Source organism: Lithobates pipiens, unplaced genomic scaffold (assembly GCF_037356315.1).
Source record: "Lithobates pipiens isolate NorthernLeopardFrog02 unplaced genomic scaffold, aLitPip1_a1.2 Scaffold_16, whole genome shotgun sequence".
NCBI lineage: Eukaryota > Metazoa > Chordata > Amphibia > Anura > Ranidae > Lithobates > Lithobates pipiens.
This window is the reverse complement of record NW_027507748.1, coordinates 345,463,520-345,490,752: the sequence shown is the minus strand read 5'-3', so window position 1 is coordinate 345,490,752 and position 27,233 is coordinate 345,463,520. Positions and strand designations below refer to the sequence as shown.

The 27,233-nt window shown below is 45.3% G+C and overlaps 2 pseudogenes; both read right to left on the bottom strand.

Annotated features, from left to right (window-relative positions):
• Positions 1 to 437: 437 nt before the first annotated feature.
• On the bottom strand, positions 438 to 11,113 carry LOC143984152 (uncharacterized; annotated as a pseudogene).
• A 2,462-nt stretch (positions 11,114 to 13,575) lies between these two features.
• Positions 13,576 to 23,563, bottom strand: LOC143984151 (uncharacterized; annotated as a pseudogene).
• Positions 23,564 to 27,233: the final 3,670 nt, after the last annotated feature.

The following is a 27,233-nucleotide window of genomic DNA, read 5'->3' as shown; positions in this document are numbered from 1 at the left end:
AGTAATATTTAAGGCTTCTACTAAAGGATTTTTGCTTAAGAATCTGTCCTCCTGTGTGTGCTGGTGTTTTTGGAGCATTCTGCACCCTCATCCATCTCTCCTTTTTAAGTACTGCAATAAAATTCAAAAAGACATCACCTAGACTGAGCCTGTATTTGTCGTTTTTGGGTATTTAAAATGAATTTGAAGCATAGACACTGACAGGCATTCACAGGACTTCATTACTTAATCACACACACAGGAAATACAGGAACCATCTATGCTAAAGAAATACATAGCTCTACTAGAAATAAACACAAGTGAACATGTTTACAATTGCTTCCCCCTACTGGATGGAAATCAGTATAACACACTAATACATAACACTCCTTCCCTCTAGACCTCAAAGTATTTGAGATAACTGGGGGGGGGGGGGGTGAATATTTCTCCTTGGACACCTAAGGACCACTGTTTGAGACAGTTCCCTGGGACCCTTTAGTTGGGTGCAATTCTTCTTCTTGTGCTGTGTCAGAGGGACTGAGAAAAACTGGCTCTGCAATAACATTTCCTGGAGGAATAGCACCTGTATCAACCAATGGTTCCCCATGATCTGGCATCACTGGAATCCCAGTACCACTAGAATCAGCAGGAGGTACAATTTCACCACTTCTTTCTCGGATCTGATTAACATGCCTTCATAATACTATACCTTCAGCAATTTGTACTCTGTATGACAAAGGTCCTGTAAGCCACAAGCACCTTTGCTGGTATCCAATGAGGCCCAGCAGCATAGTTTCTGACATAGACAGCACTGTCCGGCTCAAACACTCTCACAGAAACATTAGCATCCTTTTTAAAATCAAGTTCTTGCTTTTCTTTTAACTCCGATGTCAGATCAGGGTGTAAACGATCCAAACATGTTTTTAGACGACGGTTCATTGGGAGATCTGCTGGGCCACAACCAGTGCTTGAGCATGGTGTCACATGTTGTTGCAGAAGGAAATGTGCAAGTCTCTGATTCCAATCTCCTTGAACAATTCTCTTTAATGAGTCTTTGGTCGTCTGAACCATATGTTCAGCTTGACCATTTGATGACGGGTGAAATGGTGCAATCGTAACTAGGTTATTACAATTGTTACAATTTTACTAGGTTAACTTTGTTTGTTTGGACATTCGGCGAACAACAAACATTATGCAGTGTTTGCAGCAAATTCGAAAGCCGCGGAACACCGTTAAAGTCTATGGGAAATTAACACGAAAAACCAAAAGTGCTAATTTTAAAGGATTATATGCAAGGTATTGTCATAAAAAGTGTTTGGGGACCCGGGTCCTGACTCAGGAGACATGTATCAACGGCCGTTTTTCTTTAAAAAAAAATAATTTTAATAATGCTTAAAGTGAAACAATAAAAATAAAATATTCCTCTAAATATTGTGTCTGGGGGTGTCATGAGGTGTCAGAGGGCGTCAGGGTCAACCGCTTACGTCACTGGGTGGTCCCGCCCTCAGCTATATAACAGCTGTCACTGAGAAGAAGCATTACTTGGCGGGAGCCTCCCATGGAGGTGGAACTGTTGCTTTTTTTTTCGGTTCGTCGGGCAGCATGATAGAAGATGAATGGACATTGCTGGACATTTTTATGTTTTTATTTTTTAATAAAGGACTTGTCCCAAAGTGTCTCCTGTCTTTTTGACTATTTTTGACACTTTTTTTGTGAAATGGTAGGGGTACATTCCTTACCAATTCACATGGGGGGAGGAATCTGGGGGTCCCCTTGTTAAAGGTGGCTTTCAGATTCTGATAAGCGCCCTCCCGCAGACCCCCACAACAACCGGGCAAGGGTTGTGGGGATGAGGCCCTTGAGCAACTCCAAAGCACCCTCCACATGTTGAGGGCATGTGGCCTGGTACGGTTCAGGAGGGGGATGCTCTCTCACCCCCCCTCTTTTTCTGTAGCCTGCCAGGTTGTGTGCTCGGATAAGGGTCTGGTATGGATTTTGGGGGGCCCTTATGCCATTTTTTAAATTTTGTCACAGGGTTCCCATTAAAATCAGGTCTGGTATGGATTTTGGGGGGACCCCTACACCATTTTTTTTATTTGATGCAGGGTTTCCCTTAATATCCAGACCTGATGACCTGGTATGGATTTTGGAGGGACCCCCATGCAATTTTTTTTTTTACATTTTGGTTTGGGGTTCCCCTTATTATTTATACCAGACCCTAAGGGCCTGGTAATGGACTGGGGGGGGGGGGGCATGCCGTTTTTTTCAATGAGTTTTATCTATATTGATGAGACCCGACAATTAATTACAGCCACGATCAGATTTAAATTAAATTCCTTTAGCTATGTCATTTTGCTGTGGTACTGTTCTAAACACTGGAAAAATGTGCCACTTTACAGGCATACTATAGACACCCCAGACACAATATTTAAAGGAATATTTAAGCATTAAAAAAAATCACTGCTCCTGAAAAAACAGCTGTTTTTGAAACTTTTTTTTGTATTGATACTTGTCCCCTGGGGCAGGACCCAGGTCACCAAACAATTTTTATGGCAATAACTTGCAGATAAGCCTTTAAAATGAGCACTTTTGATTTTTCATGTTTGTGTCCCATAGACTTTAACGGTGTTCGCGTGTTCGTCCGAATTTTTTGCCTGTTTTGGTGCGAACCGTACCGGGGGGGCGGGGGGTGTTCGGCTCATCCTTAATTGTAACATGTCGAAGATTGCTTGCCATAAAGGTTTTGAATTCTGAGGAGGTAAATTGCGTTCCATTATCAGACACAATTGTATCTGGCAACCCATGTGTAGCAAACAGCCTCCTTAACCACTTGAGATCCGCGCTATAGTCAAATGACGGCTACAGCGCGGATCTCGAATTCCGGGACTACGTCTATTGACGTCGTCCCCTTTAAGAGCTCCCCGCGCGCTCCCGGGAGCTCGCATCGGGGAAAATCTGTGTTGGCCGTGTCCCCTGGACACAGCCAATCACAGATCGCTGTAAACGGCCAATCACAGCGGCCGTTTACAGCGCGATCGCCGCCTCCAATGGGTGATGATCTCAAATGTAAACAAGATCATCACCCATTGCCGAATCTGTCTCCTCACACAGCGATAGCGTGTGAGGAGAGAGATACTGTGAGTTGAGAAAAAAAAGTCTTTTGTGCCATCTGTGCCCATATCTACCCTGCCAGTGCCCATATCTACCCTGCCAGTGCCCAGATCTACCCTGCCAGTGCCCAGATCTACCCCGCCAGTGCCCATCTCTACCCCACCTGTGCCCACCTGTGCCATCTGTGCACCATCTGTGCACCATCTGTGCACCGCCAGTGCCCATCTGTGCACCGTCAGTGCCCATCTGTGCACCGCCAGTGCCCACCAGTGCCAATTGGTGCCCATCTGTACCAATCGGTGCCCATCTGTGCCGCCTCAGCAGTGCCCCTCTGTGCCGCCTCAGAAGTGCCCATCTGTGCCGCCTCAGCAGTGCCCATCTGTGCCGCCTCAGCAGTGCCCATCTGTGCCCATCTGCTGCCTCATCAGTGCACATCTGCAATAAATCTGCACATCTGTGCAATAAATCAGTGCACATCTGTGCCGACCCATCAGTGCCCATCTGCCGACTCAGCAGTGCCCATCTGTGCCACCTCAAAAGCACCCATCTGTGCCACCTCAAAAGCACCCATCTGTGCCACCTCAAAAGCGCCCATCTGTGCCACCTCAAAAGAGCCCATCTGTATAATCAGTGCACATCTGTGCCGACTCATCAGTGCCCATCTGTGCCACCTCTGTGCTGCTTCAACAGTACACATCTGTGCCACCTCATCAGTGCACATCTGTGCCACCTCATCAGTGCCCATCAGTGCAGGCTTAACCAGCAACCATGGCTAAACGAGTCTTTTCCGCCGAGGAGGCATACCAAATTCTTTCCATGGCCGACGAGAGCAATGGGGAGCTCTCCTCTTCAGATTCCTTTTCAGATTCGGATTCTGAAGCCGACATAAATTATGAGCCAGTCCTCAGCAGTGAAACACTGACTGAATCCGAGGAGGAAGATATCCAGCCCATCAAACGAAGGCGTTATAGTGAGGCAGTGCCATCCACCAGCACCGAAGTGCCGTCCACCAGCACCGCAGTGCCGTCCACCAGCACCGCAGTGCCATCCACCAGCACCGCAGTGCCCCGTCAAGAAAGGCCAAGTGCCAGTGGGGTGTCATCTCAGCCCCAAAGGGTTAGGAGCCATGCCGGCCTTCCCTATGCCCTTCAGAACCCCTTGTGGCTTCCTCCTAATTCAGGAGAGGCCAATGTTCCCCCTTTCACTGCCCAGCCAGGAGTCCAGGTGGACACGGAGAATTTTACCCCAATAGATTTTTTTAATTAAATTTTTACGGAGGATATGTTGTCGTTAATTGTGGCCCAGTGCAACCTGTATGCACAACAATTTATTTTGCAAAATCCGACCTCTTATTATGCCCGTCCCTACGAATGGAGAGACCTAACGGTGGAGGAGTTCAAGTGTTTTTTTAGGCCTCACATTTAATATGGGACTCAACAAAAAAAATCAATTGCGTACCTATTGGTCAACCCACCCCCTCCACCACTCACCGCTCTTCTCCGCGGTAATGCCCAGAACCAGGTATCAGATGATCCTGAGGTTCTTACATTTCAGCGACAATTCCCAGTGCCTTCCACGAAATGATCTAAATTACGACAGGCTTTACAAAATTCGACCAATACTTAATTATTTTTCAGAAACATTCCCCAAATTGTTTACCCCGGACCAACACATATGTGTGGATGAGTCCCTTATAAAATTTTGCGGCAGGCTTAGAATGAAGCAATTTATGCCCAGCAAAAGGGCCCGCTATGGGGTGAAGGTCTACAAATTATGCGACCGAGCCACAGGGTACACATATTCATTCATAGTGTACGAAGGGAAGGACACCCAGCTGCAGCCCCCTAATTGTCCGGACTACTTGGGATCCAGCGGAAAAGTTGTTTGGGACCTCATATACCCCCTATTGGATAAAGGCTACCACCTGTATGTAGATAACTTCTACACATCTCTGCCCCTGTTCCACAACCTTCACCGGAAGAAGACGCCAGCATGTGGCACCGTAAAAAGGAATCGGAAGGGCTTTCCTCAAAGTCTTGTGAATAAGAAGCTGCGAAAAGGAGAAACCGCAAGTCTGAGAAACAAGGAGGTTCTGGCAGTGAAGTGGAAGGACAGAAGGGATGTGTATATGTTGTCTTCTATCCACAACAGGGCCGCTGATAAGGCAGTACAGCCAGCCCTCCAGTAGGGGGCCCGAGCCTCATCAGTCCAAAAGGGGGCCCGGACAAGTGCAGGAGAGAAGAGCTGGCTGTTCTGCCTTGTGACTCCTGTGCTTTATCCCTGTGTTCTACTTACTTGCCTACAGTGCCTTTGTTTAGCAAGCTGTCCCATGCTGGCTTTATTCTCGGGCTGCATCCTGATTTTAGAGCAGCAGTGACAGCTGCACACTGTCTCTCTGCTTCTGCCTTGAAATCATTACACTGCCTGTGTTCTGTGGGTCCTTAAACTCCCCCTCCCCTCCCCCTTTGCAGCGTTATCTTGCAAAGAAGAAAGATTGAAGGTAAGAAGTTCTCTGCCTGTTCCTCCCTGATGAGTCCTGAGCTCTGCTCTCCTGACCTCTACTCTGTGCTCTGTGTGAATTGTGGCTGTAGGGTTTGAATGTTGTAGTGCTTCTAATGGAAAGGGGTGACTGAGGAGGTGGGGTGTGAAGCTGCAGAAAGTTCAGAATTCCAGCTGACAAACATCTCCACCAGCCACAATGCACCAGCTATTTCTATATGCCACTCCTGAGGCCCCATTTACACTTAGGGCCGGTTCACACAGCGGGCGATGCGAGGCGACACGACTCGCCTCGCCTCGCTCCCGCAAGTCGCCCCCGTTCTGTACAATGGAACCGTTCTGAGAGGAGCGACTCGCGTCGCTCCGACTCAGAAAAAAGGTTCCTGTACTACTTCTGGGCGACTTCGGGGGCGACTTGCATTGACTTCTATACAGAAGTCCTCTGCAAGTCGCCGCTGAGGTCGCCGCAGGTCGCGGCGAGGCAAGTCGGAGACGCCTTGCCGCGCCTGCAGTGTGAACCGGCCCTTAGCATAGCGAGAACACATGTTCCTGCATTTATTTTGAATTTTTTTTTTTTTTTTTTAGATTGTTTATACATAGGGCAGCCCATTCACTTGAATGGGCACCCTATATTTGACAAACGCACCATAAAAGTTCTAGAACATTTTCAGGCTTGCAGCTTTGCAAGTTTGTCACATGACAAAATGCAAGCTGTTTTTGGGGTGCCATTAACAATTAACGGCACCACAAGCACTATGCGAGATTGCAGTGCATTTCTAAAATTAATGCAAAGCATGCGTTTCCCTTACCCTTTGTCACACGGTCAGGAAATACAAAGTGGAAATGCAGCCTAAGAACTCTTTCACATGGTTGGCTGAGCCGTGGATTTATCATCACCCTAGCTGCACACCCAAATCCTAACAATACCGTCAGACAGGGCTGTACACATGATGTAGTTGCAATGTTTTACTACACAGCTGCGACATTTTAACACAGGCTGCAGAGTTTGACAGGCAGCACCACCTATCAAACTTCCCATTGAATTCAATGGGGCCACTTTGCAACTGCAAGCCAAACACTTGGCTCACAGTTGCAGCCAAGAGTTGCTCACAGTTGCAGCCAGTCTCGCAAAGAAAAATTACTATTCAGCAATTTAAAAAAATTATAAAAAAAATACAGATGTCAGGAGGCAGTAGTAGCAAAGATATAGTTTCTGCCATGGCTGCAAAACGGCATTGCTACCATCGCATTTTAGCAAAAATTTTATTTGATATTTTTTTTTTTGGGGGGGGGAGGGGGCCCTGTCAGGTAGGCTGTATGGGGCCCTGTGATTTCTAACAGCAGCCCTGATCCACAATGATACCTTCGTGGAAATCCCCAGAAGGAATGGCCCCGTAAAGAAACCCAAATGCATTTACGAATACAATTTGTTCATGGGGGGAGTCGACTTCAATGACCAAATGATGGAACCATATCTTGTCACAAGACGGACATACCATTGGTACAAAAAAGTAGCAATTTATTTTTTTCAATTGCCCATTTACAATTCTTTTGTAATTTACCGCAACTCCACCCAAAACCCCAAACGTTTCTTTGGCTACCAGGAGGAAGTTTTCACTGCCCTTATTTTCCCAAATGGCCCACCAGAAAATATCCGATCAGATGTTATTAGTCGACTCTCCGAGCGCCACTTTCCCGATAAAATCCCTCCCAAACCAACAGGCCAAAGACGTCAAAAAAGATGTAAGGTGTGTACCAGAGCAGGAGTCAGAAGAGACACATCTTATTATTATGCACAATGTCCTTCCCAACCAGGCCTCTGCATAGGCGACTGTTTTCGGCGTTACCATACTTCAATAAATTTTTAGTGAAGTATGGTAAACATAATCCTCAGTTCCTGCCTTCATACACCTTCACACCCCTTATGCCACTGCCTGCTCTGTAACTGACCCTGGCTTGTTATTTGACCACTCTTATGCCTGCCGATTCTGTACAAACCGCTGCCTGATCTGGAACTGACCCTGGACTGTTATTCGACCATGCTTCTGCCTAACGATTCTGTACATACCTCTGCCTGATCTGGAACTGACCCTGGACTGTTATTCGACCATGCTTCTGTCTAACGATTCTGTACATATCTCTGCCTGATCTGGAACTGACCTTGGACTGTTTGACCACGATATTTGCCTGCCTCTTGGACTGATCTTGTATTCTGCAACTGGACTAGTGGGATTCAACACGGGGTCTCACATATGTGAGGGGCTCCAGTATAGTTTTTCTGGAAGAAGAAAACAATTTTCTTTGTTTTCTTATTCCTAGATTAGGGTGTGGAGACTCTGAGGCTTCAAAGAGATTTGGGAGGGAGAAGCCTCTACCCCTATCCCCATTCTGTCCTGAACGAGGCTCTACTTCTGTCTGCTGCCTGTAGGACTTACTGCCGTCATGCGGCACTGACCACACCACAAGGACCTGCCTACTACCAGGACCAATATTTTTGGCACTGCTGACATCTCTGCACTGACCCTGGACTGTAATATGGACAGAATCCCTGCCTGCTGCCTGAAAAACTGTGTTCGCTGTTGCTGACCAAGTCCCTGCCTGCTGCCTGGACCAGTGATATCCTCCTGTGGACAACTGCGCTTCTAAAACCACAGGTAATCTTTTCTTTACCCTTTGCTCAGCATAATGTATTTGGGGGTGTAATTCTTGGTATGTGCAGGCTATTTGTCCCTGGAACGCCGACGGTGTTTCTTGCATGTTGCGCCTCTGTATGTGGCCAGGCTGTGTAAACGTCTCACACATGTGGTATTGCCATACTCAGGAGGAGTAGTAGAATGTATTTTGGGGTGTTATTTTTGCTATGTAAATGCTATGCGTTGGAAATTTCTTATAAACGGACAACTTTGTGTAAAAAAAAATGCGTTTTAATTTTTTTCCACATTTTCCAAAAACTTCTGGAAAAAAATGAACCATTGAAAAGACTAATTATGCCTCATAGATTATACGTTGGGGTGTTAGCTTTCCAAAATGGGGTCATTTTCTGGACGTTTCCATTGCCCTGGTATTCCAGGGCCTTCAAAACTGTAATAGGTGGTTGAGAAATGAAATGTGTAATTTATGCTCCTAGAATGCCTGAAGGTGCTACTTCAAAATTAGGCCTCTGTATGTGGTCAGGCTGTGTAAAAGTCTCACACATGTGGTATCGTTATACTCAGGAGGAGTAGGAGTATGTATTTTGGGGTGTTATTTGTGGTATGCACATTCCGTGTGGGAGAAATAAGCTATTACAATGAAAATTTTGTGAAAAAAAAAATCTTAATTTTGCAAAGAATTGTGGGAAAAAATGACAACTTAAAATAACTCACCATGCCTGAAGAATGGAGATAGGCCTTAGTACATCAGATGTGATCTTTATGATTTGCACCATAGCTTGTAGACTCTATAAATTTCACACAGATCATATAATATGCAATAATTTGGGTTATTTTTACCAAAGATGTGTAGTAGTATAAATTGTGGCCAAAATTTATGAAGAAAAATTGCTAATTTGCTAAATTTTGTCACAGAAACGAAGAAAAATTCATTTTTTTTTCAAAATTTTCGCTCTTTTTTCATTTATAGCGCCGAAAATAAAAAACCGAGAGGTGATCAAATACCACCAAAAGAAAGCTCTATTGGTATGAAGAAAAGGACAAAAAAATCATTTGGTTACAGTGTTGCATGACTGAGTAATTGTCATTCAAAATGTGAGAGCACTGAAAGATGAAAATTGGTCTGGGACTGAGGGGGGTTTAAGTGCCCAGTAAGCAAGTGGTTAAACTCTTATGAGAGTGGCTGAGGTGGAATATATAAATGATACAACTTACAGCCATTTTGAGAAGGAATCGACAACTAAAAAACGCATCTAGCCTTGAAAACACCCTGCAAAATCTATATGCAACCGTGACCAAGGTGACCTAATCAACCTAATCACTCCCCAGGGATGTATTGAGGCTTTAGGTGGAGCATGATGGGTGGATTGACATGGTACACAGTTCTGTACCCACTTCTCAATAACTTCATCCATTTTAGGCCACCAAACATAACTTCTGGCTAACGCTTTCATGTGGAGTATTCCAGGATGTCTTTTGTGGAGAGCATGCAGTACTTGCTAAGCTTGATCTGCCTTTGGAATTACCACTCTGTTTCCCCATAATAGGCAGCCTTTATAGGCAGACAGTCCATGTTGGCGCGCTAAAAATGGTTTGAACTTCTCTTCAACTTTTGATTTGGGCCATCCCCTACACACCCAGTTGAGCAAACGGCCAGCACGGGATCTTTAGCAGTCATACCAGCAATGTCTCTAGCATACATGGAGGGTTTGGAATGGATTCCAACATGAGAACCTCAGGCACAGGAGGGACAAGGAAACCAGAAGAAAACAAAGGCAACTGGCTCAACACATCAGCATAAGTGATATTCTTGCCAGGATGATATTCTAAATCACAGTCATAGCCGTTCAGCATAAGTGACCATCTGAGCATTTGTGGGGAAAGAATTTGAGTAGTAGGAGTACTTCTGGTGAACAGACCCAGCAAAGGCTTATGGTCTGTTACAATGGTAAACCTCTGCCCATATAAATAGCCATGAAACTTTTTTACCCCAGGCACAATAGCAAAAGCCTCCTTGTCATTTTGAGAATATTTCTTCTCTGTTGTAGACAAGGTCCTTGAATATAATGCAATAGGAGCCTCAACACCAGTTTCCAAAACATGACTCAAGACAGCTACAATGCCATATGGAGAAGCATCGCAATTAAGAGTGAGTGTTTTTTTTAAATCATAGTGTACAAGTACACTGTCAGAAGATAACAGCTTTTTTGCAGCAATGAAAGCTGTAGAATGAACGTCAGTCCACTTCCAAGGAACATCTTTATCTAGTAAACGATGCAGGGGTTTAGCAATAGTGACTTTGTGAGGCAGAAAAGAATGGTAAAAATTAAGGAACCCTGGAAAGCTTGCAGCTATTGTTTGTTTGTTGGGACTGGAGCTTCATGAATAGCTTCAACCTTAGAATCAGTTGGATGAATTCAATGTTCATCAATTCTATATCCAAGGAAATTCACACTGTTTACCTCAAAAACACACAAGAAAATGCTTCAAAACAAGTTGTAGTTGTAGCCAAAGACTGAATGCTATCTGCTCCAATAAGAACAGCATCAAAATAAGGTACTACACCTGGAAGTCCAGATAAGAGGTCCTCTATTAATTTCTGGAATATGCCGTACTTTAAGCAGTGCTTTGTTGATTGTACATTTATAGTTGGCACAAATTCTAATGTCACTATTTGGCTCCAATACTGAAACTATTGGGGTACACCCAGGGGTCAAGTCCTGGGAAAAAAAGTGTGGGAACTCACCCAAGATTCCCCCCCACCACAAAAATAAAAAAGTGTTTTTCCCCAGGGCCCACCTACTGACCATCCCACTGAATGGCCGTCCCACTGAATGGTCATCCCACTGAATCTGCCAACAATGTATCTCCATCCCCGCCCAACATCAGTTGAAAGGAATCAGGTGGCAGATTGTATGATTCTCTCATTCTCTATTGTGGGTACTGCATGGGCCAGTGGCTGCCTTCAGTGCTAACAGTTTAATTTCATATGCTGCTGTAGGGGGGAGCGGGCTGGCCGTGGCCCTGGCCAGCCAGGCCCCTTGGGAAAAGTGGTGTATTTTGGTTTTGTGCTACCCTAGGCAAGAGACTGTGGACATGATACAAAAGATGGTCAGAGACTGCAGAAATACTACAGGAGACAGTCAGAGACTGTGGACATGATACAAAGGATGGTCAGAGACTGAGAACATGATAAAAGAGATGGTCAGAGACTGAGGACTTGATACAAGAGATGGTTAGAGACTGCAGACACGATACAAGAGATGGTCAGAGACATGACATGACTCCCCCTGGTCATCATGCAGAATAGAAAAGTCTCCAGCAAGTTATTCACTAGCATCACAGTGGGGAACAGTTTAAGTTCTAAAACATAACAACTGAAATAAGTGTAGCACTTACCCCCGAAGGAGCTGCTGGTTTTGATTGGGACTGCACTCTACCTAGAAACCCCACTGACTTGACTCAATCCCCTTGGCACAGCTGTGCTGCAATGTAATACAGTACAATATAAAACAATACAAAGTACCTGTATTTTACCGTCAGGATCCACTGGCTCCACCTGGTGGGAAAAAACAATACGCCACACAACTGGATACTTAACTAGAAATATTGTTTACTGTAAAATATTTCAATAGGTGGTTACAGTAATTGTGCTGTCATCCCAACGTAGGATGACAGCACAATATTTTTCAATATAACAGAATATAACAGATGTATACAAATGTATTTCTATGAACCTGGGAGCTTTAAAGGCTATATGTGAGGCCTCCCTTAAAGTACTTCAATCCGGGGTTTTCTTTTCTTCGCTAGCTCAAGTCACTCCTTTGTATTTGTAATCCAAAGTAAGGTGGAAGATTAAGCTGAAATGCTCCTGGTGAAATTCCAGTAACTTATTTACATGCGCTGAGGCACCAAAGTAAATAGATCTCAATCCTGCTTAGTGTCAGTGGCACTACTACGCCTCCGTGGAACTGCAGATTCCAGGGAGGCCTGTAAGTGAGTCTAACTGCATGCAAAAGTTAACAAACAGTGGTCTGTAGCGCGCTCACCAACTGGATCAGAGTTCCGCGTGATCACTTTGGTCCAGTGACTGTGGCTTGTATTTCCGTCAGCTAGGCCAGATGCTCTGTACCGCTCCGCTGAATCGATCCGATTCTCCGATTCTCCACCAAGTGTCTTTGGACCTTCTCAATTTGGCTACTGTCTTTCAGGCTCCGTCAGGTCACCTCACAAGCACGAACAGTCTGGCGCTCCGCAATAGCTGTTAGCCGCTGACTCTCGGGACACCCCTCCACAGATCCGCACAGGCAGGTAACATGGTCCCAAGAGACCTAAGATGGCTGCTCCAGTCCCTTTTATTCCCTACCCAGCATGCACTGCGTAAGAGAGTGTTCATGGGTAGGTCACACATGTACTCCTGGGTAACAAGATCAACCTTCATAATCCAAACAAACAGTCACTTCCTGTACAAGTCTTTAGGTTGTTCTGAGGTGTGATAAACAGGGGTGTTACCCATATTTGGACACTAGATGGCTCTAGTACGAAACCAAAGTAATGTCCATATACCTCATATTAAAGCATGCATAATCACATCAGTAAGCAAGGATGTCAGTGCTACATAAGTATAACATGATTATCTTTCCTCTTATTCTAATCAAATACATTTGCTGGTTACCTTTGCTGCCACAGCCCAGCCGAGTTCAGGCCTGCCTGAGTCCAGCTGACCCAAGATGAGCCAAGCCAAGACTGCCTCCCTGCCTGAGTCCAGCTGACCCGAGGTGGGCCAAGATCGCCCCTCTGCCCGAGCCCAGCCGAGTCCAGGCCAGCCAAGATCGCCTCCCTGCTTGAGGTGAGCAAAGCCGAGGTGAGCCAAGCCAAGCCCGTCCCCCGCATGAGCACAGCCAAGACCTCCCCTTTACCCGAGCCCAGGCCAGCCAAAACCACCCCCTGCTCAAGGCCAGCCGAGACTGCCCCCCCCCCCCAGAAGAGCACAGCTGAGACCTCCCCTCTGCCCAAGCCGAGGTGAGCCAAGTCAAGACTGACCCACATTCCCAAGCACATGAGACCACCGGAGCCCAGCTAAGCCAGCCCAATACATTCTGCTCCCGGTAGCGACGGCACTGATCCCTTCTTGGTGGCGCCACCCCCTGAAAATTGCCCCCAAAGCAAACATGCTCCTGCTTGGGACGCTTAACGGGAATGGCGTTCCTGCTGTGGAAAAAGTACAGGAATGCCATTCCCATGTGTTCCCACAGGACTCGAAACCTGGGTACACCCCTTAGGATGTGTGACAGGTTCAAGTATACCTTGTTCCACAACACGTGTAATCTCAGTATCAATTTTTGGTCTGAGCTAATGCACATTTGCGCGGTTTCATACGAATTGGGGTTACTGTAGGGTCTAATTTGACAAAAACAGGGGGGCCTTTATACACGCCAAGGCCTTCTTCAAAAACTGAACCAAAGTCCTCTATCATATTCTGTAGAGTAACTGGAGATACATTATGAACTCCTGATAATGAAATTCCAAGGGGTTCAAACCACTCTCTATCCAGCAAACTTGCTTTTTGTCCCTTAGTAATTATTAAGCATAAGCATCCTCTGAAATTTCCATATTTCACTGGTACAAAGCAAGAACCCTCAACTTCCACTTGTTTGTTGTAGTCGACCAACTGAATATCACAGGGTACTATAGAAGGAGCATTGGAAACAATATAACAACCGGGGAAACTGGCGCTACCTATTTACCATGAACCCGAACAGGTTCTCATTCCACCTAAATGAAAACTAAAAAATATATAAAATATATAAAATATAATAACTTAGGGTTTTTACCCGAAAAACCCTAAAACTTTCCGGCTCCTATTACTATTGAGCCCAGGAAGAGATACAGGAACAGCTCCACCCAGAAGCTATTAAATCACACAATTTGTATAATATGTCTCCAAACCCACGCAAATCCTGTGAGAGAAGCTAAATATCAAGAGATAATAATGCTAACTGCGATTAATCGCAAGGACGCATCAATGCTAAAGTTTGCCAACAATCTCCTCACTAGAATATAATATTGGAAGAACGACAACTTTAATTTCAAAATGTGAAGAAAACATCCAGTGAAAAGCAGGGAGAATTATCATGAAAGTACCAAGTGTAACAAAACTAGTATATAACTCAATGCAATTTTACCTTAAAATCGCATATGTGCTAAATTATAATTGTGCCAGTAATTTAATATATATTTTAGTGAAAAAATATAAAAGAAATGCAGATGCTATTATTTCTAAAAGAGCATAAACAATTCCTGGTGAAAAAATATATATATAAGTGAAAGATTATATATAAGAGACAACCTGATCATATAGCACAGACCCTAATAATAAAAGTGCAAAAATTACCCTTGAATAATAAAATTAATAACACTCGTGAATGAAGAAAAATATATAAATGATTATAATAAAAATCAAAATCAAAAAATAATGGTCAAAAATAAAAATAAAAATAAAAAATAAATAAATAAAAAATATATATGATATTAATAAAAACTGAAAACAAAAACTGAAAACAAAAAAAATTGTCCAAAATATATGTTCAATAGTGCAATCCCAAGAAATGTTCATAAAGTGACTTTGGTGCTTCCTGTGCAATCTTCACCGTGACTTCCGTGCTCCTCCACAAGGAACCCCACTCACCAAAAGAAAGTACCCCTACAGGGGTTGTTCGCCTTCAAACTCAATCTCCCGATGTCCGGCTCTTTACTCCGTAGTTTGGTGATTGATCGTATCCAGAAGAAAGTTCCATATATCCTCATAAGAAAAAAAATTGGAGTCTCCATAGTGTAATCCATTTAAAAAATCTATTTATTTTCACAAAAATGATAAAAAACATATAAAAACAGCAATAAAAAACAGAAAACAAAAAATAAAAATGTTATATATATGACCACAACTCTCATATAATGAGAAAAAAACGTGGAGACGCAATCCACCAAGAGAACTAATGTGTAAGTTCATCCGAATATTCCGATATTGCTCCAGAAAACAGCATGTGATTAGACAAAATAAAAGAAAAACGCTAATTCACTCTCTGTCCCGGGGAAAACAGAAAAACCTCCTCCGAATGGAACCACATTTCAGGGCCAATGTCCCGGGATTTACCCTTATGAAGGTGGTAGCTCTATTGCTACACTTCCCCTTGGGATAGAGTCCTTATAGCGCAAATTTCAATATACCCGCGGATGCCGTACGGTGGATACGCAGCTTGCGCTCCACCTGCGTTCCAACCACCGTCGGCGATCCGGAAGTGACGTAATCAGCGTAACTCAGTCGAACGCGTTTCGTCATTGACGTCTTCAGCGGCGGCTATAGAAGGAGCATTGTGAGGCCATAATGAGGTAAACATTACTTCTGAAATTAAGGAATATGCACACCCTGAAGCTACTTCCATTTTGCATGGAACATCTTGTAACACAATCTAGGTGTAAATCTTCAGTCCTGATGAAGAGCTTTCCACTTTATATACTTAGTCATTTGTATAAACACCTGTAGAGGTTTCATCATTTGGAACAACAATTGGCGCATTAATGGAGTGTGCTGCCATTGGTATTGTATTCACATTTGTAGACTGATCTTTAGTCTGACAGGCTGTTTGTAGGTGACCTCTACGTTTGCCCGTGTGACAAACTGCATTTCTAAAATGGCATGTATTACGCCTGTGTTTCCCGCAGCTGTAACACTTCCCTGTAAATGGAACTGCAACATCAGTGTGTGGTGGAAAGTCCTTTGATTTAACATTTGCCTTTGCCACTTGATTTATATCTAGTGAATAGTGATGGCCGAACGGTTCGCCCGGCGGTCGTTTCGCGGCGAATTTCCGACTTTCGCCGTCCGCGGGTTCGAACGCCTTTTTCCGTCGTTCGCCCCGGCGGACTTACGTGTTTAATGTATACAAGAACTTTAACCTTTCGTGACACGTTTATCATGTGTTACAGGACAACCAATTGAGACATGACAGCTCATGGACACTTGGACATTCCCCCTAACCTATAAATACACCCGATCCGGTGGCCATTTTACATTCTTTCTTCTGTCACTGTAGGGAAAGGATCCTGTGTGGAGTAGGGACAGAGAAAACGCTAGCTATTTGGTACACAAAAGTTCTTTTCAGGACTGGTATAGGTGTTAGGTCAGCAGCCTGAGTTTCTTTTGTCAGTTTAGATAAAGGGACAGAGCGCTGTATGCTGCTATTTTAGGGACAGCTCAGCCAGATTAGTCTTTCTTCATCATCATCATCATCATCATCATTAGCTGTTACTATCAGGTCCACAAAAGAGCTGTTCCAGCTAATCGTTCCAGCCTACTCTTTTTTGCCAATTTGTATAGGGACAGGCAGGAAGCAGTGTGTCAGGCAGTGAGGATAATTTTAAAGACTTGCTGTTACTATTAGTTCCACAAAGGTTCTTTTCAGGACTGGTATCAGTGGTACGGTAATAGGCTTGTACACGTATAATATTCTTTCTTCCAAATATAGAAAGAATATTATACTTGACTGCTGCCCTTCTGCTGCAGTCTGCTAATCATTCACAACTCACTTGTTCCACAAAGCTCTTTATCAGGACTGGTAACTTGGTCTGTCTAGGGTGCTACGGTACATAGGCTTGGGTGCGGTACAGTCTGCTGTTCTGTAAGGACCGCTATCGGTCCACAATAGATAGGGTTGCCGTGCACTACTGCTGACCGCTGCCCTATACTGCAGCAGTCCTTCAGCGGTATAGGGACTGACGCACAGTCTGCTAAACACTAATACACAACCTGCTTGGTCCACAAAAGTTCTTATAAGGACTGGTAACTTGGTATAGGGTGCTACGGTACATAGGCCTGAGTGCGTTACAGTCTGCTGTTCTGTAAGGACCGCTATCGGTCCACAATACATAGGGTTGACGTGCACTACTGCTGACCGCTGCCCTATACTGCAGCAGTCCTTCAGCGGTATAGGGACTGACGCACAGTCTGCTAAACACTAACACACAACCTGCTTGGTCCACAAAAGTTCTTATAAGGACTGGTAACTTGGTATAGGGTGCTACGGTACATAGGCCTGAGTGCAGTACAGTCTGCTGTTCTGTAAGGACTGCTATCGGTCCACAATACATAGGGTTGCCGTGCACTACTGCTGACCGCTGCCCTATACTGCAGCAGTCCTTCAGCGGTATAGGGACTGACGCACAGTCTGCTAAACACTAATACACAACCTGCTTGGTCCACAAAAGTTCTTATAAGGACTGGTAACTTGGTATAGGGTGCTACGGTACATAGGCCTGAGTGCGTTACAGTCTGCTGTTCTGTAAGGACCGCTATCGGTCCACAATACATAGGGTTGCCGTGCACTACTGCTGACCGCTGCCCTATACTGCAGCAGTCCTTCATTGGTATAGGGACTGACGTACAGTCTGCTAATCACTAACACACAACCTGCTTGGTCCACAAAAGTTCTTATAAGGACTGGTAACTTGGTATAGGGTGCTACGGTACATAGGCCTGAGTGCGTTACAGTCTGCTGTTCTGTAAGGACCGCTATCGGTCCACAATACATAGGGTTGCCGTGCACTACTGCTGACCGCTGCCCTATACTGCAGCAGTCCTTCAGCGGTATAGGGACTGACGCACAGTCTGCTAAACACTAACACACAACCTGCTTGGTCCACAAAAGTTCTTATAAGGACTGGTAACTTGGTATAGGGTGCTACGGTACATAGGCCTGAGTGCGTTACAGTCTGCTGTTCTGTAAGGACCGCTATCGGTCCACAATACATAGGGTTGCCGTGCACTACTGCTGACCGCTGCCCTATACTGCAGCAGTCCTTCATTGGTATAGGGACTGACGTACAGTCTGCTAATCACTAACACACAACCTGCTTGGTCCACAAAAGTTCTTATAAGGACTGGTAACTTGGTATAGGGTGCTACGGTACATAGGCCTGAGTGCGTTACAGTCTGCTGTTCTGTAAGGACCGCTATCGGTCCACAATACATAGGGTTGCCGTGCACTACTGCTGACCGCTGCCCTATACTGCAGCAGTCCTTCATTGGTATAGGGACTGACGTACAGTCTGCTAATCACTAACACACAACCTGCTTGGTCCACAAAAGTTCTTATAAGGACTGGTAACTTGGTATAGGGTGCTACGGTACATAGGCCTGAGTGCGTTACAGTCTGCTGTTCTGTAAGGACCGCTATCGGTCCACAATACATAGGGTTGCCGTGCACTACTGCTGACCGCTGCCCTATACTGCAGCAGTCCTTCATTGGTATAGGGACTGACGTACAGTCTGCTAATCACTAACACACAACCTGCTTGGTCCACAAAAGTTCTTATAAGGACTGGTAACTTGGTATAGGGTGCTACGGTACATAGGCCTGAGTGCGTTACAGTCTGCTGTTCTGTAAGGACCGCTATCGGTCCACAATACATAGGGTTGCCGTGCACTACTGCTGACCGCTGCCCTATACTGCAGCAGTCCTTCAGCGGTATAGGGACTGACGCACAGTCTGCTAAACACTAACACACAACCTGCTTGGTCCACAAAAGTTCTTATAAGGACTGGTAACTTGGTATAGGGTGCTACGGTACATAGGCCTGAGTGCAGTACAGTCTGCTGTTCTGTAAGGACCGCTATCGGTCCACAATAAATAGGGTTGCCGTGCACTACTGCTGACCGCTGCCCTATACTGCAGCAGTCCTTCATTGGTATAGGGACTGACGTACAGTCTGCTAATCACTAACACACAACCTGCTTGGTCCACAAAAGTTCTTATAAGGACTGGTAACTTGGTATAGGGTGCTACGGTACATAGGCCTGAGTGCGTTACAGTCTGCTGTTCTGTAAGGACCGCTATCGGTCCACAATACATAGGGTTGCCGTGCACTACTGCTGACCGCTGCCCTATACTGCAGCAGTCCTTCATTGGTATAGGGACTGACGTACAGTCTGCTAATCACTAACACACAACCTGCTTGGTCCACAAAAGTTCTTATAAGGACTGGTAACTTGGTATAGGGTGCTACGGTACATAGGCCTGAGTGCGTTACAGTCTGCTGTTCTGTAAGGACCGCTATCGGTCCACAATACATAGGGTTGCCGTGCACTACTGCTGACCGCTGCCCTATACTGCAGCAGTCCTTCAGCGGTATAGGGACTGACGCACAGTCTGCTAAACACTAACACACAACCTGCTTGGTCCACAAAAGTTCTTATAAGGACTGGTAACTTGGTATAGGGTGCTACGGTACATAGGCCTGAGTGCAGTACAGTCTGCTGTTCTGTAAGGACCGCTATCGGTCCACAATACATAGGGTTGCCGTGCACTACTGCTGACCGCTGCCCTATACTGCAGCAGTCCTTCATTGGTATAGGGACTGACGTACAGTCTGCTAATCACTAACACACAACCTGCTTGGTCCACAAAAGTTTTTATAAGGACTGGTAACTTGGTATAGGGTGCTACGGTACATAGGCCTGAGTGCAGTACAGTCTGCTGTTCTGTAAGGACCGCTATCGGTCCACAATACATAGGGTTGACGTGCACTACTGCTGACCGCTGCCCTATACTGCAGCAGTCCTTCAGCGGTATAGGGACTGACGCACAGTCTGCTAAACACTAACACACAACCTGCTTGGTCCACAAAAGTTCTTATAAGGACTGGTAACTTGGTATAGGGTGCTACGGTACATAGGCCTGAGTGCAGTACAGTCTGCTGTTCTGTAAGGACCGCTATCGGTCCACAATACATAGGGTTGCCGTGCACTACTGCTGACCGCTGCCCTATACTGCAGCAGTCCTTCATTGGTATAGGGACTGACGTACAGTCTGCTAATCACTAACACACAACCTGCTTGGTCCACAAAAGTTCTTATAAGGACTGGTAACTTGGTATAGGGTGCTACGGTACATAGGCCTGAGTGCAGTACAGTCTGCTGTTCTGTAAGGACCGCTATCGGTCCACAATACATAGGGTTGCCGTGCACTACTGCTGACCGCTGCCCTATACTGCAGCAGTCCTTCATTGGTATAGGGACTGACGTACAGTCTGCTAATCACTAACACACAACCTGCTTGGTCCACAAAAGTTTTTATAAGGACTGGTAACTTGGTATAGGGTGCTACGGTACATAGGCCTGAGTGCAGTACAGTCTGCTGTTCTGTAAGGACCGCTATCGGTCCACAATACATAGGGTTGACGTGCACTACTGCTGACCGCTGCCCTATACTGCAGCAGTCCTTCAGCGGTATAGGGACTAAGAGTTTTGTCACAGGGTGATTTAAAAAATGACAGGCAGAGGAAGAGGCAGGCCCTTCCGCAGGGGTGGTAGGGGTAGGGCAGGAGCAACAGCCTTGAGCCAAAGTGGGAAGTTGCAGAAGGTGCGTTCAATTACTTTAAAGGACGCACCAGACTTGGTTGAGTGGCTCACTCAGCCTTATTCTTCTGCACCCTCCTCATCCTCTCGATCTGCACCCTCTTCTTCACTCTCTGCTATGTGCACCCCCAAAGACACTACCACCAACAACACCACCACCACCACATACCTTCCGCTTGAGTGCAAATGGGGGCCTTCATGCTCCAGTGTTTTAATAGGGACCCCCGTATAAAAAGCATGAGGGTCAAGGACCAGTACTGGGTGGCAACGTACTTAGATCCCCGGTACAAACACAAAATGGCGGAAATGTTACCGCCGTCGCAGAGGGCTGTCAGAATGCAGCACTTCCAGGCCTTGCTTCGAGAAATGCTGCATTCTGCTTTTGCGTGCGCTGGCAGAGGAGCAATTCCCACTCCCAGAGAAGGATTTGCGGGTACCAATCCAACAGCGCCTGCAAGAAGAGGCCGGTTTGAAGATGTGTTGGTGACTTCGGATATGAGGTCATTCTTTCAGCCGACCCATCGACAGGTGTCATCCGGATCCAGCATCAGGGAACGCCTAGACCGTCAGGTGTCCGACTACATTGGGTTAACGGCCGATGTGGACGCTCTGAGGAGTGATGAACCCCTAGACTACTGGGTGGGCAGGCTTGACCTCTGGCCAGAGCTTGCCCAATTTGCAATCGAACTGTTGGCTTGCCCCTCATCCAGTGTCCTGTCCGAAAGGACGTTCAGCGCAGCAGGGGGGATTGTGACCGATAAGCGTACTCGCCTAGCTCACGACAGTGTTAACTACCTCACATTTCTAAAAATGAATGAGGCATGGATCTCGGAGGAATTCAACACATGTGATCAGTAGACCATGTATATGTCTATAAACAATTTTTGGAATCAAGCACACAGACCTTCTTAATTCATTTGGCTCACTTCCCTGACCCAAAAAAGCACACCGTACTATATGCCCCTACCCTCCTCTTTGAAGAGGTTGAGCGGTGTCATATTTCTACTGGGGCTGCTTATTATGAGGGGTTCCCACCATCCCTGTGCTGTGCTGACTTCCTCCTGGGTGTTCTTATTATGAGGGGCTCCCACCATCCCTGTGCTGTGCTGACTTCCTCCTGGGGGTTCTTATTATGAGGGGCTCCCACCATCCCTGTGCTGTGCTGACTTCCTCCTGGGGGTTCTTATTATGAGGGGATCACACCATCCCTGTGCTGTGCTGACTTCCTCCTGGGGCTGCTTACGGTGCTGCTGTCAGCGCTGTATGTCACGGAGCTGCTGTCAGCGCTGTATGTCACGGAGCTGCTGTCAGCGCTGTATGTCACGGAGCTGCTGTCAGCGCTGTATGTCACGGAGCTGCTGTCAGCGCTGTATGTCACGGAGCTGCTGTCAGCGCTGTATGTCACGGAGCTGCTGTCAGCGCTGTATGTCACGGAGCTGCTGTCAGCGCTGTATGTCACGGAGCTGCTGTCAGCGCTGTATGTCACGGTGCTGCTGTCAGCGCTGTATGTCACGGAGCTGCTGTCAGCGCTGTATGTCACGGAGCTGCTGTCAGTGCTGTATGTCACGGAGCTGCTGTCAGCGCTGTATGTCACGGAGCTGCTGTCAGCGCTGTATGTCACGGAGCTGCTGTCAGCGCTGTATGTCACGGTGCTGCTGTCAGCGCTGTATGTCACGGAGCTGCTGTCAGCGCTGTATGTCACGGAGCTGCTGTCAGTGCTGTATGTCACGGAGCTGCTGTCAGCGCTGTATGTCACGGAGCTGCTGTCAGCGCTGTATGTCACGGAGCTGCTGTCAGCGCTGTATGTCACGGTGCTGCTGTCAGCGCTGTATGTCACGGAGCTGCTGTCAGCGCTGTATGTCACGGAGCTGCTGTCAGCGCTGTATGTCACGGAGCTGCTGTCAGCGCTGTATGTCACGGAGCTGCTGTCAGCGCTGTATGTCACGGAGCTGCTGTCAGCGCTGTATGTCACGGTGCTGATGTCAGTGCTCTGTATTACGGTGCTGCTGTCAGTGCTCTGTATCTCCTGCACCCTCTTGTTTGCCTACCCTGGTCCCTGACCTTCCCTCTCCTCCATTGCCTTCATTAGCTCCATAGTCCTGAATTGTCAGAACAATTTCCCAAATAAAAAAAAAATGCTTGTAGTTATCGATCCCAAATTCACCTCATACATGTATTATGCTATTGTCCAGGTGGTGGGACTACGTGCTACCCCCTAATAATTACCCCGTGGCCGCAAATTCGACCTAAAGGTTTGCGAAATTCGCCTCCCATTGAAGTCAATGGAGCCCGCGGCGAACGGTCGTTTTCGCGAACGTTTGTGCCCGTTCGCGTTTCGCGTTCGCGAAACGTCCCGTCGGAAGTTCGTCCATCACTACTAGTGAATTAACTTTGCTGGAAGAAGATTGAATTTTTTTTGAATGAATGTATGCAGCCTTATATGCAAGCGCTTTCTCTTGTACAGTAATAAATGTTTAGTTCGGTTTGGCTAGAAGTCTCCTCTGCAGTGGCTCGTCTTGTACTCCACACACTAGCCTATCCCCTAGCAAGCATTCTAAACTAGTACCAAAATTGCAGTTTTCAGATAGCTTGCACAGTTCTGCAATATATGATACAATGCTCTCACCCGGTTGTTGGTTTCATCTGTTGAAATGGAAAGGCCTCATTGTTTCAGATGCAGTGGGTGAAAAATGATTTTTTAACAGGGCCAAAATTTCCTCACATGGGCAGTCTTTTGGTTTAGCAAGTGATATTAGTGTGCGGACAATATCAAAAGTTTTAGATCCAATAACACTCAGTAACACAGCTCTTTTCTGCACAGCATCGGCCACCTTATTGGCTTCTAGAAAGTAAATAACCTGTCAACATAAGAGTCCCATCAGGATGGATTAGCCACATCAAATTCCTCCATGTGTCCCAGAGAAGCTATGCTGGAGATATTTATGTGTCTCTAAATTTCCGATTCTTCACTCAACTGATTTCATGTGTTTCTGCAGTGTCCATTCCCTAGAATCCCATCCTCATCACCAGTTTTGTGTATTTAAAATGAATTTGAAGCATAGACATGGACAGGCATTCACAGGACTTCATTACTTAATCACACACAGGAAATACAGGAACCATCAATGCTAAAGAAATACATAGCTCTACCAGAAATATACACAAGTGAACATATTTACAAAGCTTCCTTCCCCCTACTGGATAGAGAGCAGTAAAACACACTAATACATAACACGGTACAAACTGAAACTGGTACCTAGGACTGGCAGCTTCTGAACAGGTAAGGGAGACCTGGGTTTGCAGCAGCCCCACCGGGGCTCAGGGTTCCTTTTCCCTACAATTGTCCCTCAGCCAGGCACAGTCACATTCACTCTTCTTTTTTTTTGGGTAACTCGGGTAGGTTAGGGAATTGGATGGGATACTCTAAAAAGAAGTATTAGGTACAAGGTGAGGAAACTAGACTTCCTTCAGCAGAACTGTAAGCAAAGTTCTTGAAAAAGCGATAATGGACTTGGCTTCATATTATTAGCTAAAGGAACAAATTCGAGAAGAGTTCCTTGGCAAAAATCTAAAAGAACTGAGCTCCTAAAGACACCAGTCAATGTCCTCTTTTTCAAACACAGCTGACTGTCTAGAATCAGAAAGATGGCAGCAACCTACAGTCTCTAGGATTTCTCACACATTCTGTACTCACAAATGTCCTCAGATGATGGTTGCCTCCAGCCAAAATCTTCCACACACATTTACTTGTAACCTCAGACTAGATCCTTAGATGACAGCCCCTCAGTGAGCAAGACTTGCCTAAGAGTTGCCTAACGGAGCAACTATCCCCTCCTAGGCTGTGATCTCCTTCCTAGGAAAAAGACCTGGAAGCTCTGTGTCTCAGAGTATTTATGCAGACTCCCAGCAGCCACCTGGGTCACTCCCCCAGGGATTTTCCAGGGCCGTATAAATATTAATGCTACCCATTTGCCTTGCTCCAGACCTATTTTTCAGATCAACCCACAGTTCTCCAGAAAACAGAGAGAGCAATTAAACCCACAACCAGTGAAAGACTAATAATCCAGAATAATAAATAAAGCCAGAATAATCAAACAAAAAAAACTGGTTACAGTGAGCCACGACTAAACTTGCCTATCAAGCAAACTTCAGTTCCACTGGATACAGTGGTCCAGAACTAAAGTAATTAATCCAAGCACCTAGTTAGAAGGGTGTTACATACATGTGAACATATATTTTGCAAACTCATTTACTTTAGTAAATCAAACCTACTGAATCTGATATGATTATATGCTGCTGGGATTGGTCACATGCATAGAATGACAGTACTCAATATATGGCAGAGTTCCTTTTTAGTCTCAGTCCAGCCATAAACCCTGGTCCTGATCTTCAGTCATTTTTTCAACTTTCCATTTATTAAATCTTCCGCCCTTGTTGTTGTAACTTTGGATAGTAAAACATTTTTTTGTAAAACATTTTTTTGTGCCAGTAAGTAACTTATACGGCCCACTTTCTGTTTCTTGTCTGGTAAAAAGCCTAGGCTTATGACCTCATGCACAGCTCTCTCTCACTGTTGTGAGTGTTTGCCAGGAAGGGAGGGAGAATGATTCATAAGAGGGCCAATAAGAGGTCTTTTTGACCCCAGATCTCATATTTAAGAGGTCCTGTCATGCTTTTTTCTGTTACAAGGGATGTTTACATTCCTTGTAATAGAAATAAGAGTGACCCAATTTAATTTTTTTTGTTTAAAAGGCAGTGTCAAAATATTTTTTTTAAGTAAAATAAACAAGAAAAAAACATTTTTTTAAAGCGCTCCGACCCGACAAGCTTGCACGCAGGTCATTAAAGCAAGAGCAATAATTCTAGTCCTAGAACACCTCTATAACTCAAAACTGGTAACCTGTAGACATTTTTAAACATTGCCTATGCAGATTTTTAACCAATTCAATACCAGGCACTTTCCCCCCTCCCTGCCCAGGATAATTTTGAGCTTTCAGTGCTGTCGCACTGTGAATGACATTGTGTGGTCATACAACACTGTGCCCAAACTACATTTTTATCATTTTGTTCCCATAAATATAGCTTTCTTTTGGTGGTATTTGATCACCTCTGCGGTTTTTATTTTTTTGCTAAACAAACTAAAAAAGACAGACATTTTTGAAAAAAAATGTTTTTCTTAGTTTCTGTTATATCATTTTGTTTTCTCCTTTACTGATGGGCACTGATGAGTCACCACTGATGGGCACTGATGAGTTGGCACTGATAAGGTGGCACTTATGAGGTGTCACTGATAAGGTGGCACTGATGGGCATTGATGATGAGGCACTTATATGTAGAATTGATGGGCACTGATAGACGGCACTGATATGCAGCACTGATGGGCACTGATAGGTGGCACTGATATGCAGCACTGATGGGGATTGACAGGTGGCACTGGTGGGCACTGACCGGCAGCACTGATTGGCACTGATAAGCGGCACTGATTGGCACTGACAGGTAGCATTGATGAACACTAATAGATGGCATTGATGGACAGGTACTGACAGGTGTTAATGCTGGGCACTGATTGGCACTGTGATGGACACTGATTGGCACTATGGTGGGCACTTATTTGCACTGTGGTGGACACTGATTGGCACTTTATTGGGCACTGACAGGGGGTTATGATGGGGCACTGATTGGCAGCTTATTGGTACATTTGATGGAGGCTGTGCTGATAATCAGTGTCGCTTGTAAGACTTCTGTGCAAATACGGTGTGACAGAAAGTATTGCAATGACCGCCATTTTATTCTCTAGGGTGTTAGAAAAAATATATAATGTTTGGGGGTTCTAAGAAAATTTCTAGCGAAAAAACTTATAAACAACAAGTGTAAAAAAGAGTCTCCGTTCTTAAGTGGTTAAGCAAGTGTAAATTTTGCAATAAGTCAAATAGTGCTGAATGATATGCTAGATAATAGGAAAACAGATTTGCAAAATAAACATAGCAGTGCGCCATGTACTTTTTTCTTTACATGAAATATTTATTTTAGTGTCTTAACTGTTGACTTACTAGAAGAAACTCAAAAGGTAAATGTGGAGCCAAGGCTGTAAAATGCCCAACAGAATGAAAATCAGTGGTCAGCAGAGTGCATAGATTTTACAGAAGATTAAACAAGCCGTCTCCAATTAAAGCGGAGTTCCACCCAAACATTGAACTTCCGCTTTAAGTGCAGGTGACCCCCTGACATGCCACATTTGGCATGTCATTTTTTTTTTTTGGGGGGGGGGGGGGGGGTGCAGAGGAGGGGGAGAGGAGCGAGGCTTTGTACGCCTGCATTGCTGGACGGTGGGACAGTTAAGTGTCCGATTATTAAAAATCAGCAGCTACACTTTTTTTTTTCCCAGCGGAACTTCACTTTAAGCTTTAAAACTCCTAATATTTAATTGTAGCTTTCCAGTACAGTTTTTTGTCTTCCTGTGGGGTGTGTAAACTTTTGATGCTAATGAGGCAGAGTAAAGATTTATCTCCATATAACTGATCTTTTAGGGAATAGCTGGTTTTACAGCATTTACTTAACGCGGGCAGAATATCCCCATACAT